The following is a 16,819-nucleotide window of genomic DNA, read 5'->3' on the forward strand; positions in this document are numbered from 1 at the left end:
GTTTCCATCTGTCCCTCTTGGATGATTGCTCCTGAGGAACACAGCTGCCGTGGTGTAAAGGTACTTAAACAGTCCAAGGGAATCTTTGGAACCAAGGCCTGCTGTGGACAACCTGTAGCAACAAGTCATACGCGTTAGCTGTCTTGGAGGGTCCTCCAGCTCTTGTCAAGCCCCAACCAATGGCTTGACTGCAAGCTTATGAAGGACTTCAAGCCACACCCACCCATGCAGCCGTTCCCAGCTTCCCGGTACACAAAACTAAATTTTTTAAAGTTTTCCTTGTTCAGTTGAGATACTAAACCCAGTACCCTATTGCTCACACTGGGAAAGCACTCTCCCACCAAATTGTATCCCTAGCCCTTTGTCTGTTGGAGACAGGGCTTCACAAGGTGCCCAGGCTGGCCTCAAACTTGAGTCGTCCTGCCTTAGCTACCCAAGTAGCTGAAATTCTAGGCGTGCACGTGCCACAGAGCCTGATGATTCCTTCTGTATTACATGGTTGGGTAAAATTATGCAATAATTACTGCAGTATAATGCAATCCATAAGAACGAGAAATTGGCATAAAAACCTTTAACTTCCTCTGAAACTTGGTTTTGGAGAGAGAATTTCCAAGAACGAGGCTAAAGAATGCAGAGTAGGTTGGACTATTGAAGAAGAGGAGCATGCTCAGAGCTAAGCTGGGCTGAGAAAGGTCTGCGCATTGAGAAGAGTCAATAGATCCTCCACAAGACTGTCAAGAGCACAGCGTTTGTCCCCAGGATGTTTTTACATATGAACATCAGCTCCACACCAGGCAGGAGCCAGCTGAGAGTACAGAGAAAGGCACAGTGACCCTAAAGGATACAGAGTCTGCCTTAGAGACAGGCAGACCAACACCATACAGAACAAGCACCAAGTTGCTCTAAGATGACAGGAAAGAGCAGTGGCTCCTGCACTACATTTGGGACACTTCCAAACGCAGGTGACAACTGGTTTTTGAGAGCTGAGAGGATGGAAGAAGTCATACTAGGGGAGGGAGCAGAATTATCATATGGGGCAGCGAGAGATGTTAAGGGAACTGCAGCATGGCCCGAGGGAAGAGGAGGCTGAGACCTGCTGCTGGAATGAGAAAGATAGCAGAGAGACGAGTTGGGCACAGTCAGTGTGAGAGCACTGGAAAGGGATGATTTCAGAGGCAGAATCCATAGGGCCTAATTAGTAGGGGATAGGAGGCCATGGTATTCACGGATTCATACATTTAGGAAACTTAAGGATGAAGAACATGCCAAGAAGGAATAGGTGTGTAGACTCCTTGCCTAACATAGAGAAGGGAGGGAGGACAGAATCTCTGGAGAAAACTGGCCAAGAGGGAATTTCCCAATTTCTGTTCCTGTCTTACCTTTTACAGTTAAAGTTGCTAAAAGTGGTGGGTCCCTTCTCTCTATCTTCTTCGTGTCTCATTGCCTCTTTTTGTTTATCTTTCTCGTTTTTTGAGACAGGATCTTGCAATGCAGTTCAGGCTGGCCTTGAACTTGCTATGTAGGCCAGGCTGGCCTTGGATCCTTCTATCCCAGCCTCCTGAGTGCTGGGGTGTGCACGACTGCACCCACCCTCTCAGCGCTATCTCTTAACCCACTTTGGCATGGCTTCCCTCTCCATTCCTGCACCAAATTTGCTTTTCCTGAATTCACCGGTGACCTGTTAACTTTTCAATTGAATGCATATTTTTTAGTATTATATCCTGTTTCCATGTCAGATACATGCTCAGTGTTCAGTGTTGATAGAAACTTTTTTATCTCAGTTTCTAGGACACTGACATATTTCCACTTTTCTCTCAAGCTCTGTAACTATGCTGCTTTCTTTTAAGATGTCTCACTTTTCTAAAGCAGTACTTTGTTGCTCCATTCACATGTTCAGATTCTCAGGGTGATGTGGTAGGTCCTGGGGTTGAATCAACACACATCCGTTTCAATCTCCCTTTTCATGCCATTTTGTTGTTGTTTCCACACATAATGGCACATATACTACCGAAATACCAACAACCCAGAGCTGTAGCAGAGCCAACCCCTTCCACCAACAGTGGGTGATAAAAATCTTTGTTGACTCAAACTTAGGGCCTTGTACTTGCTAGGCAGGGGGTGCCACTGAACTACAGCCATTGCCTTTTCTTTCTTTCTAGAGACTAGAAAGGTGATTCTTCATCTTTTCTGGAAGCTAGGGATGGCCATGTGACACCACTTAGGACCTTAAGCTGTACCTTCCCTCTGAAGTGACTGACTGATGGGGCTGGGGATGTGGCTGAGTGGCAGAGCAGTTGCCAGGCATGTGCAGGGCTCCAGTTCAGTCCTCAGTGCTGTAAAAAATAATTAAATGGAGCTGGGGATTTAGCTCAGCGGCATAAGCGCCTGCCTTGCAAGCAGGCAGTCGTGAGTTCAATCCCTGGTACCGATAAAAAGGAAAAAGACACACAAAAAAAAATTAAACTTTCAAAAGCTGACCCAATAGACGGAAGAGCTTGGTCTCCCATCCGTTTACCTTTTCCTTGCCCAGAACAGAATGTAAAACTTGGAAGTGCCCTTGTGAGGTTTTGATCTTGGGGCCGAAACTTACTGACAGTGATGTCAAGAAAAAGGTTATGGTCCTCAGCCTCCTTCCTGTCTTTTTGTTGCATAGCATAACACAGGTGTCTGTTTCAGTTACTCTTAGCCAAGTTAAAATTCTAGGAGACATTTGTGTTTTGGGGCATTTTTTTCTCCTCATTTTCCCTGACTCTACAGAGAGATCTTATCCACTATCTTGATTGTAATCATCATCCATATAGAATTCACTTACAAAATCTGCATCTCTGTCCAGACCTGTCCTCTGAGTGTAGAACCCGTGCAGCCGCCTGCCTACTATATATTTCTGATTGGATTTCTACCTCAGCAGAATTCAGTACATTCACACTAGTTCATGCCTTCCTGTTTAACAAAACTGAGATATTTTCTTAAGCATAAAAAACACCTGAAAAAACAAACCTAAGTTATTTTTAGATAGAACACTGAATTAGTCTTGATCTGACTTTTATTTCTTTTCCTATGTATTCTAGGTTGGTGGTGGCGGACCTATGGCCAAGTGGATGAGCTGTTTTTTCTAAACTAAAACCTCAGCATTCAGGATTAATTACTGTGCTATTCCGTGCCATGCTTCAAGTGGGTTTTAGGTTGCATTTTGGGCTCTGGGTCTCCAAAAGGTTTGCTGTTCTGGACCTTCCTGCGGTTATGCACTCACTCAACAGTGGAGGTGGAGATTTGCCATCTGAGGGAGCAGCAGTGTCTGGGTCGGAGAGTTCAGAATCATCGACCAGCTCCTGCCAAAGGCTCAGGCTGGTCTGTCAGATGCAAGGCCCATGTGCTCCTGGGCTGTTTCTACCTGAGGTCTAGAGAGCAGGCCCACCTTTCTTGCATTGCTGTGTGTAAGCAGCCTTAAATCGACACTTTTCAGAGAAGGTTTTTATCACCTACTGTTGGAGTAAAGGGCCAGCCCTGCTACAGCTCTGTTGATGTTTCAATAATATGCGTGCCATTATGTGTGGGGTTACAGGCATGGGCCACCACCACACTTGGCTGAGTATCTTAGTTTAAAACGTGAAAAGGTTTACCCATCTTTTAGAAGATATGTTAGTATGTCAGTCTTTTGACATATGGTGGAACTAGTCTGGACTGTACTTGCCCAGGTCCAAAGACTGCTGAGTGATCTCATAAGAGAGTGATTCACTACTCGCTAAAACACACATGTATGATCAAAGACACAGAAAAAGGCGAAAGATGCGAGTGAATGTGGTCCCTCCAAACCTACCTTTATTCTTCATGGTGGTCGCCAGACTGAGATGCCCAAGGAGATGAACCCTCCGCCCAGCCAGGGAAGTCGGGAAAGTGGTGGACCCGCGGCTGAGTCCGGAGCCCAGTGGGGCTCAAGGCAGCCGCACTCGAGCGCGCCCCCTGCTGTCAGCCGCACCGATCCCTCCCAGGGCGCCGAACTCCGCTGCCCAGCCCGCGAGGTTTCCAGGGGCCTCCGTGGAGTCGCAGTGCCGCGAAGAGCTGTGGCTTTTCAAAGGGATAAAACCTTTTCTTTGAATTTTGGATCGCAACTTCTTGTGCTTGAGTAATGTTTAATTAAGGTAGTAATTAAATTACATAATTAAAGTAACACCCACAGCTGGAAAAACTGGTTCTGGAAGAAATCCATTTGACTCATGGTAAACCAGACGTCCAGCTTCTGGCGGCAGAGGTGCATGGTCACATCAGAGTGTAGCTGAGAAGTATCAGGAAGCCCACGTTTCAAGGTGTAGTCAACACCTTGAGGTGAAGACTACGGTTATTCTGTACAGATCTGTAATTACCACAAAATCTCTTCATGTTGGAGTTGGGCCGTCTTTCTCCCTCTGTCCATCTACAATTACTTTGTACAGATGATGTATACTCGAGTAATTTCTTTTTTTTTTTTTTTTTTTTTTGGTATTAGATACTGAGCTCAGGGTCGTCTTCATTGAGCTCCACGTACAGACCTTTTTGGAATTTTTTGTTTTGATACAGGGTCCAAGTTGCTGACTTTGCCCAGACTGGACCCAAACTTAGATCCTCCTGTCTCAGCTTAGCAGAGCCCTGAGGTTACTGGTGTTTGGCACCACGAGCTGCTTCCATCAGTAACTTGAAAAGGGTCCCCTACCATAAAGGTAATGTTGTGTGTCACTTTCCTCCTCCTGGATGCCTAGGCAGTCAGGTGACAACCTTGGTAGAGTTAGTGTGGCTAACTGGATATGGACAGCTTCCCTGTGCGATGTGCTTTTTTTGTCTTGTTTTGATTTTTTTGTTTGTTTGTTTTGTTTTCTGGAGGGGATGCTGGGATATTGAACCAGGGCCTCATGGATACTAGCTTCACAATCTACCACTGAGTGCCCCCCAACACTGACTGTTTACTCACATAAAATCTTTGTATAAACAAGTTAATTTTTAAAATAAAAACAACCCTACATTTATTGGCCTCCAGTAAAAAATAAGAGTAGTCAAAACAATAGGAACAAACATTTTATAAATATTCCCACAGCAAACCACTTAATCAGCTGCCTTTCTTACATATTATCGTAGTTGCCATTGCCTCACTTCACTGCTGCCTTAATTCCTTGATCATTTCCAGCTGGAGACACTTTGTAGCAGAGTAATTATTATCTCCTTTTGGCATAATCCGACCCAGTTGTTTTCTTGACTTTGTTTTAGAATGGATTTCTTCTGTATCATCTAATACAAGGTCCACATACTCATCCAAACCAAAATACAGCCCTCTGTCCATACATTTACTTGCTCAGTACCCTCGCCTGCGTCCCGATCTGTCCTGCAAGTATCTGAGGATGAGGTCAGTGGGCTGCACCATGACCTCCTGCACTCTCTGGCCCTGGCCCCTGTATCCCATGCCAGAAGTTGTTAATTTTAATGAAATTCAGTTTATCTTTTTTTCCCCTTCAGTTCTAGGATTGAGTTCAGCACCTTAGCACTAAACTATATCCTTCATCCTTTTTTATTTTTTATTTTGAGACAGATCTTGCTAATTTGCTAAATTGTGTCGGTAGCACTGCAGTTTGCAATCTTCCTTCCTTTACCTCCCAGAATGAGATTACAGGGTACGCCACCCCGCCTGGCTCATTGTGGAACTTCTAGTTGGAAACTTTTATACCCATCTGATCTTGGTTTTTGTATCTTTTGTTATTTCCTTCTTTTGTATTTATTTATACTGGTTTTTTGAGGCAGGCTCTTCCTGTGCAGTTCAGGCTGGCCTTGACACTATGTAGACCAGGATAACCTCAAACTCATAATGATCCTCCTCCCTTAGCCTCTCTCCCGAGTGCTGGGATTACAGGGGCCTGCCATCATGACCCGCTTTATTTTCATTTCATTTATTTCACCTGGAGTTGAACAAAAGCGCCTTAGCGCTGAAGTACATACCCAGTCCTTTTTTAGTTTTTATTTTGAGACATGGTCACCCTCAGTCACTAAATTGTGCAGACTGAATTTGAACCTGGAATCCTCCTGCTTGAGTCTCTCAAGAGTGCTGGGGTTACAGGATGTGCCAGAGTCTCCTTACCTTCCACAGATGCTGCTCCATTATTTCTTCAGAGTGATTGTACTTTTTCCTTTCCCTGGTTTATTGTGGAAGTGCCTAGCATAGCTAGAAGCCACGTGGACAGTGAGAGGGAGCAGAGTACTCATCCCTCAGCTTGCGCTGTCTCCCATCTCCTAAGGCAGGAGAAACCCACCCTGGGCTGCTGCACACGCATCTGCGGACAGAGGTGGTGACTCTGTTGAAATGCTAGTGCTTGTTTACACCATGCAATCACTGGTATCTGTGAGTAGAGCATTCCAAAATCTGTGGCCTTTGTCTTACCTCACCTTTGGATTTGGGGCAAGCTATCCCAGGAGGACAGGAGGGATTGTCTGCAGGAGGCTATGCCTAGAGAGGAGCCTTTCTTCAGAAGCTCCCATCTTGATTTGGTGATAAGGTGGGTGGTCTTACACTTTTTGTTGTTCTTTTTTAAGATGAGGTCTTGCTCTAGAGTTTAGGCTAGACTTGAACTCAGTAGATAACCCAGAATGGCCTTGACCTCACAGTGATCCTCCGCCTCAGCCTCCTCATTATCCTCAATCCCTCCTGGGATTACAGGTGTATGCTACCAGGTCTGGCTGTTCCTAGAATTTTGCAGGAAAAAAAAATTATGAGGGGGTTTATAACCAGATTCATACTCTAACTTCTGTGTCAGCCTCCCCCTCATATATTTATTTTAGGTTGGGTAATCTTTCTTAAGGATTTATGGAAAGATTTCATTGTGCCAGAAATTTCCTCAGTCTCTTCTTTTGATGGGATGTTGATAGGAATGTTTAGTATGACAAAGGGTTCCTTTAATAATACTTCTTTGAAATGTCAATGTAAAAAAATGTATACTTCTTCTCAGACATTTATGTACATCTTTGACTTGGTGACTCTTGTAACTGGCTGCATTTCCTGTGACTTTGGCTAAAAGAAGTCTAAAGCTAAGTTTATCACCCACACCTAGAAACTGTCCAGGTTTCTATGATATATGTTTCTCGCTCAGTGTTGTTTTCCTGACCTGTTTTTCTCTCCCGCCCAAAGTTTTAATCTATTTAGATTTCTGCTGTAATGATGACATGTGTTTATGAAAGCTGTCGCTAATACTGTTAGGGAACAGGGCTGGAAAGTTTGCATGGATAGGTAAATACAATAAAACAATAAAAGATGCTTCATTTAAAGTGGCACTTGTGGCAAAAATCAAGTAGGTATTTCACATCTTAACATACAGGTAGAGTTTTAGAGCTCAGAGCTCATTTCTTCATTGTTAAAGGTCAACTGGTAGAAAATATTCTTGCTCCAAAGATAAAAATATTTCTTTGTGAGAAAGCTGTCTTTACTTATTCCTTGTGTTAAGCCAAGGCAAGTAATTTAACCTTTCTCAGCTTTATTTTCTCATTGGTTTTTTTATTTTATTATACAGCACTGGGGATGAACCCAGTGCCTTTTGCCTTGTGCTATTTTCCCAGTCCTGTTTTTAGTTTTTTGTTTTTTTGGTTTTTTTTGGAGACATGGTCTCCCTAAGATATTAAGTTACCCATGCTGGGCTCAAACTTTCCATCCTCCTCCCTCAGCCTTTCAGACTGCTGGGATTACACATAGTTCTTTTATTTTATGGAATTAGGGCTAATTTACTCACTAATTAGCTGGGAGAATGTAATCTTGGCAATGAAACACACTTGGTTATTGTTGCTAGCTACCTTGCTGTGGTATGTTGGACATGTTACAGACCTCTCTGGGTCTCATGTTTCTTTAGTGGGAAACAGAATGATTGACCTAGATAACTCTGAAGACATTTTATTACTTTTGAATCAGCAGATGAACATTCATACAAAACTGAGTAAACAAAGTACTTGCCCTTTAGAAGGACATAATAGACTGAGAAACAGAAGGTTAGTGGATTCATTGAATACAATTTGATAAGCACTAAAATGTTAAAAACATAGTTTTATTGAAACATAGATGAAAAATAGCTGTAATTGTGAAAGTGAAGAGGAGAAAAGAGGAAGAAGGGATAAAAAAGATTTAAGATGTGTGCAGCACTCAGGAGACTGAGACAGGAGGATTGCTGTGTGTTTGAGACCAGCCTGTCTACCTAGTGAGTTCAAAGCCAACCTGCACTGCAAAGCAAGACCCTGTATCAAAAAAAGAAGGTATGTTCATAGCAACTTCCCATGATGAGTGTAATTGTTATGTACTGATAGAAAAAGTGAAATGAAAAGAAGACTCAGATGACTTCAACTTTCTTCCTAATCTTTGTGGAAAAGACTGTAGACTTTCACTATTACATATAATGTTAAGTATAGATTGGGTGTAGGTTTTATTGTTTAGTTTTAGGTTAAAGACTTTTCTATTTGTAGTTTGCCATGACTTATGAGTATTGAATTTTGTCAGAAAATTTTTCTGAGTCTGTTGGAAATTATAAACTTTTTCTTTTCCAGTGTGATAATGTGATGAATTTCATGGCCTGATTGAGAGTGTGGGGGAGGTCTCAAAGAGTCCTTAAATTGCGCAGGCTGGACTGACTGTGTGATCCTGCTACCTGAAGCTCCCAGAGTTCTGGGGATGCAGTGCCACCCTGCCCAGGTTTCCTCTCCCTCTCCCTCCTTTTCGGGGGGGAGCCCAGCCCTTCACACAACCTGAGCATGTTTGCAGCCACCCCCATTTCCCCATCTTTTCGGGTGGTTCTATCTGTACTTTGAACATTGTTCCCCTGTTCTCTTGACTTCCTTGGACTGAGAATTTTTTTTTTTTTTGTCTTTTTCCTTTTCATTGGTACCAGGGATCGAACTCACGACTGCCTGCTTGCAAGGCAGGCACTTATGCCGCTGAGCTAAATCCCCAGACCTAGACTGAAAATTTTTATAATGATTCCACGTCACACTCTTTATTGTCTTAGTAGCTATTGCTCTTATTTTCATATTTTTAGTGGTTGATACACAGTTTATAGTAAACATGTTTAATGTATCCTGTCTACTTTCAAAAATATTGAGCTAGGCATGGTGGCACACATCTGTCATGCCAGCACTGAGATAGGAAGATTGCTGCAAGTTTGAGGCCATCCTGAGCTACACAGTGAATTCAAGGCCAGCCTGAACTGAAAAGTGAGATCCTGTCTCAAGAATCCAAAAACGAATGAGGCAGTAAGGTCACTGTGAGTTTGAGGCCAGCCTGGGCTTACAGTTCAAGGCTTCACTAGGCTCAAGTTTACACTCCTCCTGTGCTGGAAGCAGAGGCATCATCAGCCATGCCCAGTCCCGGTCAGAAATGAAAGAGCCCCTTTCAGTTTTCATGAGATGCCCCCTTCTCTCTGTGTGGCTTCTTTCTGGTTGTGTGTCCACCGAAGTCTCGCTGGTATCCCCTGAATTTTGGTCTTGGACGCCTTGCAGACACTGGGCTCTGTCTGGCCCTACCCATTCTGCTTGTTTCTCTTCTCTCAGGCTCATGAACACCAAAGCTGCCTGTTGTCCAGTTTCTGACAACTGTCATTTCAAATACAGTATTCTCATTTTTTTTAATTGTTCAGGGAGGATAGTATTGTCCTGTTATTACATGGTTAACAGGAAGCAGAAATCCAGACCTGGATGATTAAATCTTGATTTTGACTTTGGAAATATTATGCATACTCTTGATTTTCTTTCCATAAATCTGATAGGACCAAACATGAAAAGAGCAAGGAAATATAAACTAAAACTTTGGAAATAAAGACTGACCTTATAGCTGGGCATGGTGGTGGCTTATGCCTGTAATCCCAGGAGGAGAGGCTGAGGCAGGAGGATTGTTACAAGTTTAAGACCAGCCTGTGCTACAAAGTGAGTTCAAAGCCAGCCTGAACTGCATAGTGAGACCCTGTCTCAAAAAGACAAAAAAAAAGAAACCCACCTGACCTTGGTCTATAGTAACTAGTCAAGTGTGGGAGAGCACACCTCTAATCTTAGCACACTGAGAAACTGAGGCAGGGTGGTGGGAAGTGGGTGCGAGACCAGGAAGTTTAGTGACTTAGTGAGCCCTTGTCAAAAAAAAAAAAGGGCTGGGTGTAAAAATTAATAATCCCTGCTTCATTCTGGATAGTTTCTACTGAATTTGATCTAAACAATTTAATTTTCTCTTCAGCTGTGATTCACCTAATAATTCTACTTTTAAACCTTTGGTGTTGCATTTTCCCACTTTTAGATTTCTTTCTTTCTTTCAAATCTGCTATTATTTCTTTATAGTTCGGTTGGCCACTGAAACTTTCAAGCTTGATCCTGTATCTTTTTAACACTGTAGTTTGGGTCATTTTATTTTAGTTATCCCAATTTCAAGAGACCTTATGGATTTCTGCCATTTTTTCCCCTGCTGGTTCATTTGTTTGTTTTTCAAACATAGTCTTGATTTTAGTTCAAACTACTCATTTGTCTGTTTGTTTGGTATCAGGGATCAAACTCGCAACCTCATGCTTGCCAGGCAGGTACTTGGGCCGCTGAGCTCTATCTTGTTTTTTTGAAACAGGATATTGATAGGTAATCCAGGCCAGTGTGAAACTGAAGTTGATCCTTGTGCCTCAGCCTCCGGAATGCTGGGACAGCAGTGTGTAACACATAACTCTTCAGGCTGCTCTGGAACTCACTCTGTAGTCCAGGGTAGCCTCAAACTCATGGCGATCTTCCTGTCTCAGCTTCCCAAGTGCTGGGATTTCAAGTGAGAGACACCATGCCTGGCTCCTGCTGGTTTTGTCTCATGACTGCTTACCTCTGTGTGCTCCTTCATTTGTGTCCAGAGTACTATATGTGCAGTTACGTGTGCAGACATGATCCAAGGTCTGTTAAGGGATTTGCTTCCTCCCCAAGGTCCCAGGTTTGCATCTGCCAGGCGTGCAGGCCACGAACCGAGGCCTATAGTTCTCGAGCTGAGTCATGGGAGGGGAGGCTGTGGCTATGTCTCTCCGCATGGAGAAGACCTCTTCATGGCCTATCCAGAGTAGGGGTGCTTTGCCATCCCAAGGGCGCCTGCCATGTGTCTCCAAGACCTCCTGGCTGCTGCTTAGTGTGTCCTGTGCCTCCTCAGGCTAGGGGTTATGCGCCCAGGACACTCGGGCTGCTCAGGGGCCACCTCTGTCTTTTCTTTTTTTTTTTTTTTTTTTTTTTTTATTCTTTTTTTTTTTTAATTTTATTTAAGGAGAAAAGAAAAAAAAACAGAGAAAGGGTACAAGTTATACAGATTTGCAGAAAAAAAATGAACAGTAGGAAATCACTAGTTAATGGATTACATATTGTCATCTTAGAAATAATTGTTCAAGTCACAAAATTAAAGCTTGTAAAGTGGACATTCCATCAATGATACTGCAAACAGTTCTGTTCAATGATCCAATAAAACTCTGTGATATCATATTCTATCTTATACTCTTAAATATACATGCAGTTATATAGTTCAGAGCACTTTCTTTTCCTCTCTTTTGTACAATGACTATTACACATTTTGGGTTTCATTGCTCTCACGGTTCTTATTACTTTTTTGGAAGAGAGTAAAACCAAATGTGACATAACAGAACAGAATCGGTCAAGTCAAAAGGGTGGACATAATAGATAATGTGAAAACATAATATAAGGTGATCAACAATGGTTACCATAATGCCTCCCGCTATCTCTAATAGAATTGCCTATACCATTAGTTATAATACAATTGAACAAAACAGTAAAGAACAAAACCGACAAAACCAAAACATTGGAGACATTGTAGGTCTTCAAAAGTAGATAAAAGTCAACGAGAATGGGCGTTATAATGAATCTCATTATCTTCACAGCTGATGCCTAAATTTTTGAACCTGATACTATCCAGCAAAACAGAATAGGGGAACATCAGTTAAAAACCAGATGGTGAGAGTAATACAGGGCTTTAAATTGAGGTAATGGAAAATCAAAAGTGGGTTACTATAATATATCCTGCTATTTTTTTCCCTTTAATTAAAAGGATAAAAATTTTAAAAAAGTATTAAAAAAGTCAATAATGGAGTGGAGATTGAGACAAAAGAGGGCACAACAACGAAACAGCACAGATCAAAACATAACCATTTAAGCAGAATAGTGTTTCACCACCAGAAAATCCTGACCTAAAAGTAGTTACCATATTGTCTCTTTTCAGGGGCCACCTCTGGCTGCAGGACTTCCCAACCCTGCTGTGAGCTTCCTCCTCACGTTGTCAGGATACCATCAATGATCTGGACTTGCATGGGTCTTCAGTGGTCCACATTCTAGCATGTTCCATTAATGTAATGTCAGCCATCTGCAAAGTGTAATTTTAGGCACTTTTTTTTTAAAGTTTTAAATGTGTTCCTTCTAAACTTATCTGTTTGTATGTTTCTTTTTGGTGCTACTGGGGATTGAACCCAGGACCTTAACCCTCAGCTAACATGTACCCCAAACTCCTTTTTATTTTTTTAAAATTTTTTAATTTTTTGTCTTTTTCCTTTTTATCAGTACCAGGGATCGAACTCACGACTGCCTGCTTGCAAGGCAGGTGCTTATGCTGCTGAGCTAAATCCCCAGCCCTTCCTTTTTATTTTTTATTTTGAGACAGGGTCTTGCTGAGATGCTTAAGCTTCCAGGATGGGTTTGAATTTGTGACACCCGCCTCAGCCTCCCAGAGTGCTGGGTTCACAGGTGTATAGCATGATGGCAAGGAGTAATGTAAACAGGAGGTAATAGGGGAAGAAAGAAAGTAAAATGAATTAGGATTGTTATGTATGTATGCCAGCTCCCTAGGATGAATGTGAACATTATGTACTGCACACATGTACTAATAAAAATAAGATAAAAAGAGGTAATACAAGGCCAGAAGTGTAGCTCGGGGGTAGAGTTCTTGCCTAGCATGGACAAGGCCCCAGGTTTGATCTCAGCACAAGAAAAAAAAAGTAGACAAGGCGTAGTGGCACACCCCTATAATCCCAGAACACTCAGGAGACTGAGGCTGAGTTTGGAAACCAAGCTAGGATACAAGTGAGTTCAAGGCCAGCCTGAACTGCATAGTAAAACTGCATAGTTCGACTGCAAAAACAAACCCATAGTGGATACAGTGAGATCAAATATGTATAATTGAATTCCAGGAAAAAGAAGAGGGAAACAGGGGCTGGGGATTTAGCTCAGCAGCATAAGTGCGTGCCTTGCAAGCAGGCAGTTGTGAGTTCGATCCCTGGTACCGATAAAAAGGAAAAAGACAAAAAAAAAAAAAAAAAAACAATAGATCTGAGGCAATGTTTTGAAGAGATACTGGCTGACCAAAAAGCCCCCCAAAGTCTAGGCAAAATAAATAAAGTTAGTTGCTCAAATGATACATCAGAATAATAAATTTTTTATAAATCAAGACAAAGAGAAAAGAATTTTCCCCTGGGTATTGGGGATTGAAACCAGGGCCTTTGTGCTGACCTTTAAAAATACGGTTTTTTAAAAAAAATTGTGAGACAGGGTCAAAGTTGCTAGATTGCCCAGGGCAGGTTTGAACTTGAAATCTTCCTGCCTCAGCCTTCAGAGTGCAGGGTTTTCAGGCATTCGCCACCATGCTCAGCTGAGAAAAGGCTTCAAGTAGCCAGGAAAAAATCAGACTAACATTGACAGAGTGACAGTGAAACACACCACTGGCTTCTCAATAAAACGGGCTTCAGAAAATAATGAAAAGTGGCAGATTCACACGTTGGCAGGGGAAGTGAGAGATGTTGCCACTAGCAGGTAACTACTGAAAGGCAGAACTTCAGGCTTTTCATAGTGCAGAAAGAAAATAATCTTGCATAAATGATTAGAGGCAGATAGGCCGTGAAGACCAGCCGGGTGGGCTGTAGTGGTACATGATGTAATCCCACCGCCCAGGAGGCAGAGGCAGGAGAATCACTGAGAGTTCACAGCCAGGCTGTGCTCCTCAGTGAGTTCAAGGCCATCCTGAACTGCAGTGGAGACCCTGTCTGAAAACAGCAGTGAAGACAAAATAAATAAATCATAGTTATAAGGGCATGTGGTATATATGTGGGAAGGTGGTATGTGTGGTGAATGTTACTAAGCCGTTTTGATAAGGAAGACTGGTAATTTCTTGTTTGGTTTTTGAGACGAGGTCTCACTTTGTAGGCAGGCTGGCCTTGAATTGGCAGAGATCCTCCTACCTCAGCTTCTTGAGTGCTGGGATTGCAAGCATGCACAACCATGCCTGACTTGGTAATTTCTTTTTTCTTCTATATTTTGGTATGTTTTTTGTTTGTGTTGAGACAGGCTCTTGCTGTGTAGTTCAGGTGGCTCTGAGCTCACTGTGTAACCCAAACTGGCTTCAAGCTTTCAACAGTTCTGCTGAGTGCCAAGATTACAGGCATCACCACTGCCCCTAGTCAGAGGACTGGAAATTTCTAAGGTAATCAGCTGAAAGGCTGAAACAGTGTCAGCATAACAGAATGGCACTTCACACACTTGAGTGTCTAATCAAAAAGACATGCTGGCCAGGGTGGCAGTACCTTTAGTCCCAGCTAACCTGGAGGCTGAATCAGGGTGAGCACAGAGCCCAGGAGCTGAAGGCTAGGTGGGATGATAGGATGATGTCATCCCAGGGCTCACGAAGAGAGTCATGTGATGTGATGCCAAGGGCAAGAGAGCTTGGGACCCTCACGGGGACAGGAATGGAAAGTGGTGCTGCGTGCGATTTGACAGTTCTACATGCAGACTTACTATGGTAACCCTAGCAGTTCCTTTCATAGGTGCATAGCCCAGAGAACTGAAAGTAGGCACTCAGACACCAGAGCTGGAGGCAGCATCCCCCATCAGTCCAGCTGTCTGGTAGGGTGAGGCCAGAGGGCTATAAGTTTGGGCCAGGCCTGGGCATTTGTCAGCTTACCAAGAAACTGTCTAAAATGAAACCTAAAAATGTCTGGGAGTGCCATTCTGTGCAAAGGCCCTGGGGTCAATTCCCAGGACCACAAAACAGACCAGCAAGAAATGTGTACAGAATGTGCCCAGCAGCCCCATCCACAGTAGCCAAAAAGTGGGAAGCACCTGAATGTCCCGCAGCTGCAAAATGGAAGCAACAGTTTAGAATTTTAAAACTCTGCTTCCCTGCTGGGAACTTTTGTCTTTTCTTTCATAATTTTCTTTTTCTCTTCCAGAAATTTCACTTGGATACCTTACCTCTAGAATTGGCCCTCTGTACTTCTCATTGTTTCCTTCATTTCCCTTTACCTTTTGTGTCTCACCCTTAACATTTTTCTTCTTGTTGTCTTACAGCCTTTCTGTCATAGTTCTTCAGTTGTTTTTTTTCTCAGTGCATGTTGGGGGCACAGGATGGTTACATTCCCTGTGGGGAGTTAGTGTTTGCACATGACACACTGCAATTCTTTTTCATCGGTTCCCACCCCTGCCCTGCCCTGCCCCCTTCCTCCAGCTCTTAGTCTCCTCCCATTTACAAAATAACCTCCCTATTTCCTTTTATCTTTCTGTGTGTTTTTTTTTTTTTTTTTTTTTTTTTTTTGTCTTTTTCCTTTTTATCGGTACCGGGGATCGAACTCACGACTGCCTGCTTGCAAGGCAGGCGCTTATGCCGCTGAGCTAAATCCCCAGCCCCTCTGTGTCTTTTTTTTTTTTTTTTTTTTTTGTTCCAGAGATCCAAACTCATAACCTCGAGCTTGCCAGGCAGGGGCTTGTGCTGATGAGCTAAATCCCTGCCCCCCCCCCTCGTCTTTCATTCTGCTCTTTAGTTATATTATTTTGCGTTTCTCATATAAGAGAAACTGTGATACTTAAATTCATGTGTCTGGTTTGTTTCACTGACTGCTATGGTCTCCATTGTATTTAACTTTTTTTTTGAGACAGGGTCCCACTATGCAGTTCAGGCTAGCCTTGAGCTCACTGCATAGTCCACACTGGCCTTGAACTTGTCTTAGTCTCCCGAGTGCTGGGATTACAGGTGTGTGCCACCGCACACCATTCTGGTCTCCAGGTGTGTCCATCTTCCTATAAGTGACTCACATTTAGCTTGATTTATTGTAGAGTAGGGCTGCAGTATGTACAGATACCACATTTTTATTCATTTTCTGTTGATGCTCCCAAGGTTTCACTATTACAGGTTATGCTGCTATAAATATGAGTGTACATGCGTCACTGTAACATGGTATCTTTAACCCTTTCAGAAATATTCCTAGAGGGGGCTGGAGGTTTAGCTCAGCGGCATAAGTGCCTGCCTTGCAAGCAGGCAGTCGTGAGTTTGATCCCCAATACTGATAAAAAGGAAAAAGACCCAAAAAAAAAAAGAAAGAAATATTCCTAGAAGGGCATACCCAGGTTAAATGGGATTTCTATTTTTAGTTTTGTTTTGGTTTTTCTGGTACCAGGGATTGAACTCAAGACTGTGCGCTTGTAAGGCAGGCACTGAGCTAAATCCCCAGTCCCAATTTTTACTTTTTTGAGAAATCCCATATAGTACTGATATTCATAGTGGTTGTGCTAGTTTATATTCCCACCATTTAGAAGAGTTCCTTTTCCCCAGAAGCCTTACAGATTTGTTGTTATTTGATTACATGATGATAGCCTATTATTTCTGGAGTAAGATGTTTTAATTAAAAAATTTTTTTTCCTTTAGACAGTCTTGCTGTGGGGGCTGGGATTTAGCTCAGCAGCATAAGTACCTGCCTTGCAAGCAGGCAATAGTGAGTTCAATCCCCGGTACCGATAAAAAAAAAAAAAAATAGTCTTGCTATGTAGCCCAGGGTAGCCCCAAACT

General features: G+C 42.8%; 1 long non-coding RNA gene and 1 pseudogene across 4 annotated transcripts in view; one reads left to right on the forward strand and one right to left on the reverse strand.

Annotated features, from left to right (window-relative positions):
• LOC101787729 (uncharacterized) overlaps positions 1–16,819 on the forward strand; it is a 32,810-nt gene that overhangs the window by 2,953 nt on the left and 13,038 nt on the right. For all 4 annotated transcript variants that reach the window (XR_216166.4, XR_010045618.1, XR_010045616.1 and 1 more), the window contains exon 2: positions 3,069–4,694. This is a non-coding gene — a long non-coding RNA (uncharacterized LOC101787729). The remainder of the gene's footprint in view (positions 1–3,068; positions 4,695–16,819) is intronic.
• LOC134474766 (small nuclear ribonucleoprotein E-like) lies at positions 5,064–5,428 on the reverse strand (annotated as a pseudogene).

Source organism: Cavia porcellus, unplaced genomic scaffold, assembly GCF_034190915.1.
Source record: "Cavia porcellus strain 051 isolate PalLab524CR breed Dunkin Hartley unplaced genomic scaffold, mCavPor4.1 scaffold_38, whole genome shotgun sequence".
In the NCBI taxonomy this organism is placed as follows: Eukaryota; Metazoa; Chordata; class Mammalia; order Rodentia; family Caviidae; genus Cavia; species Cavia porcellus.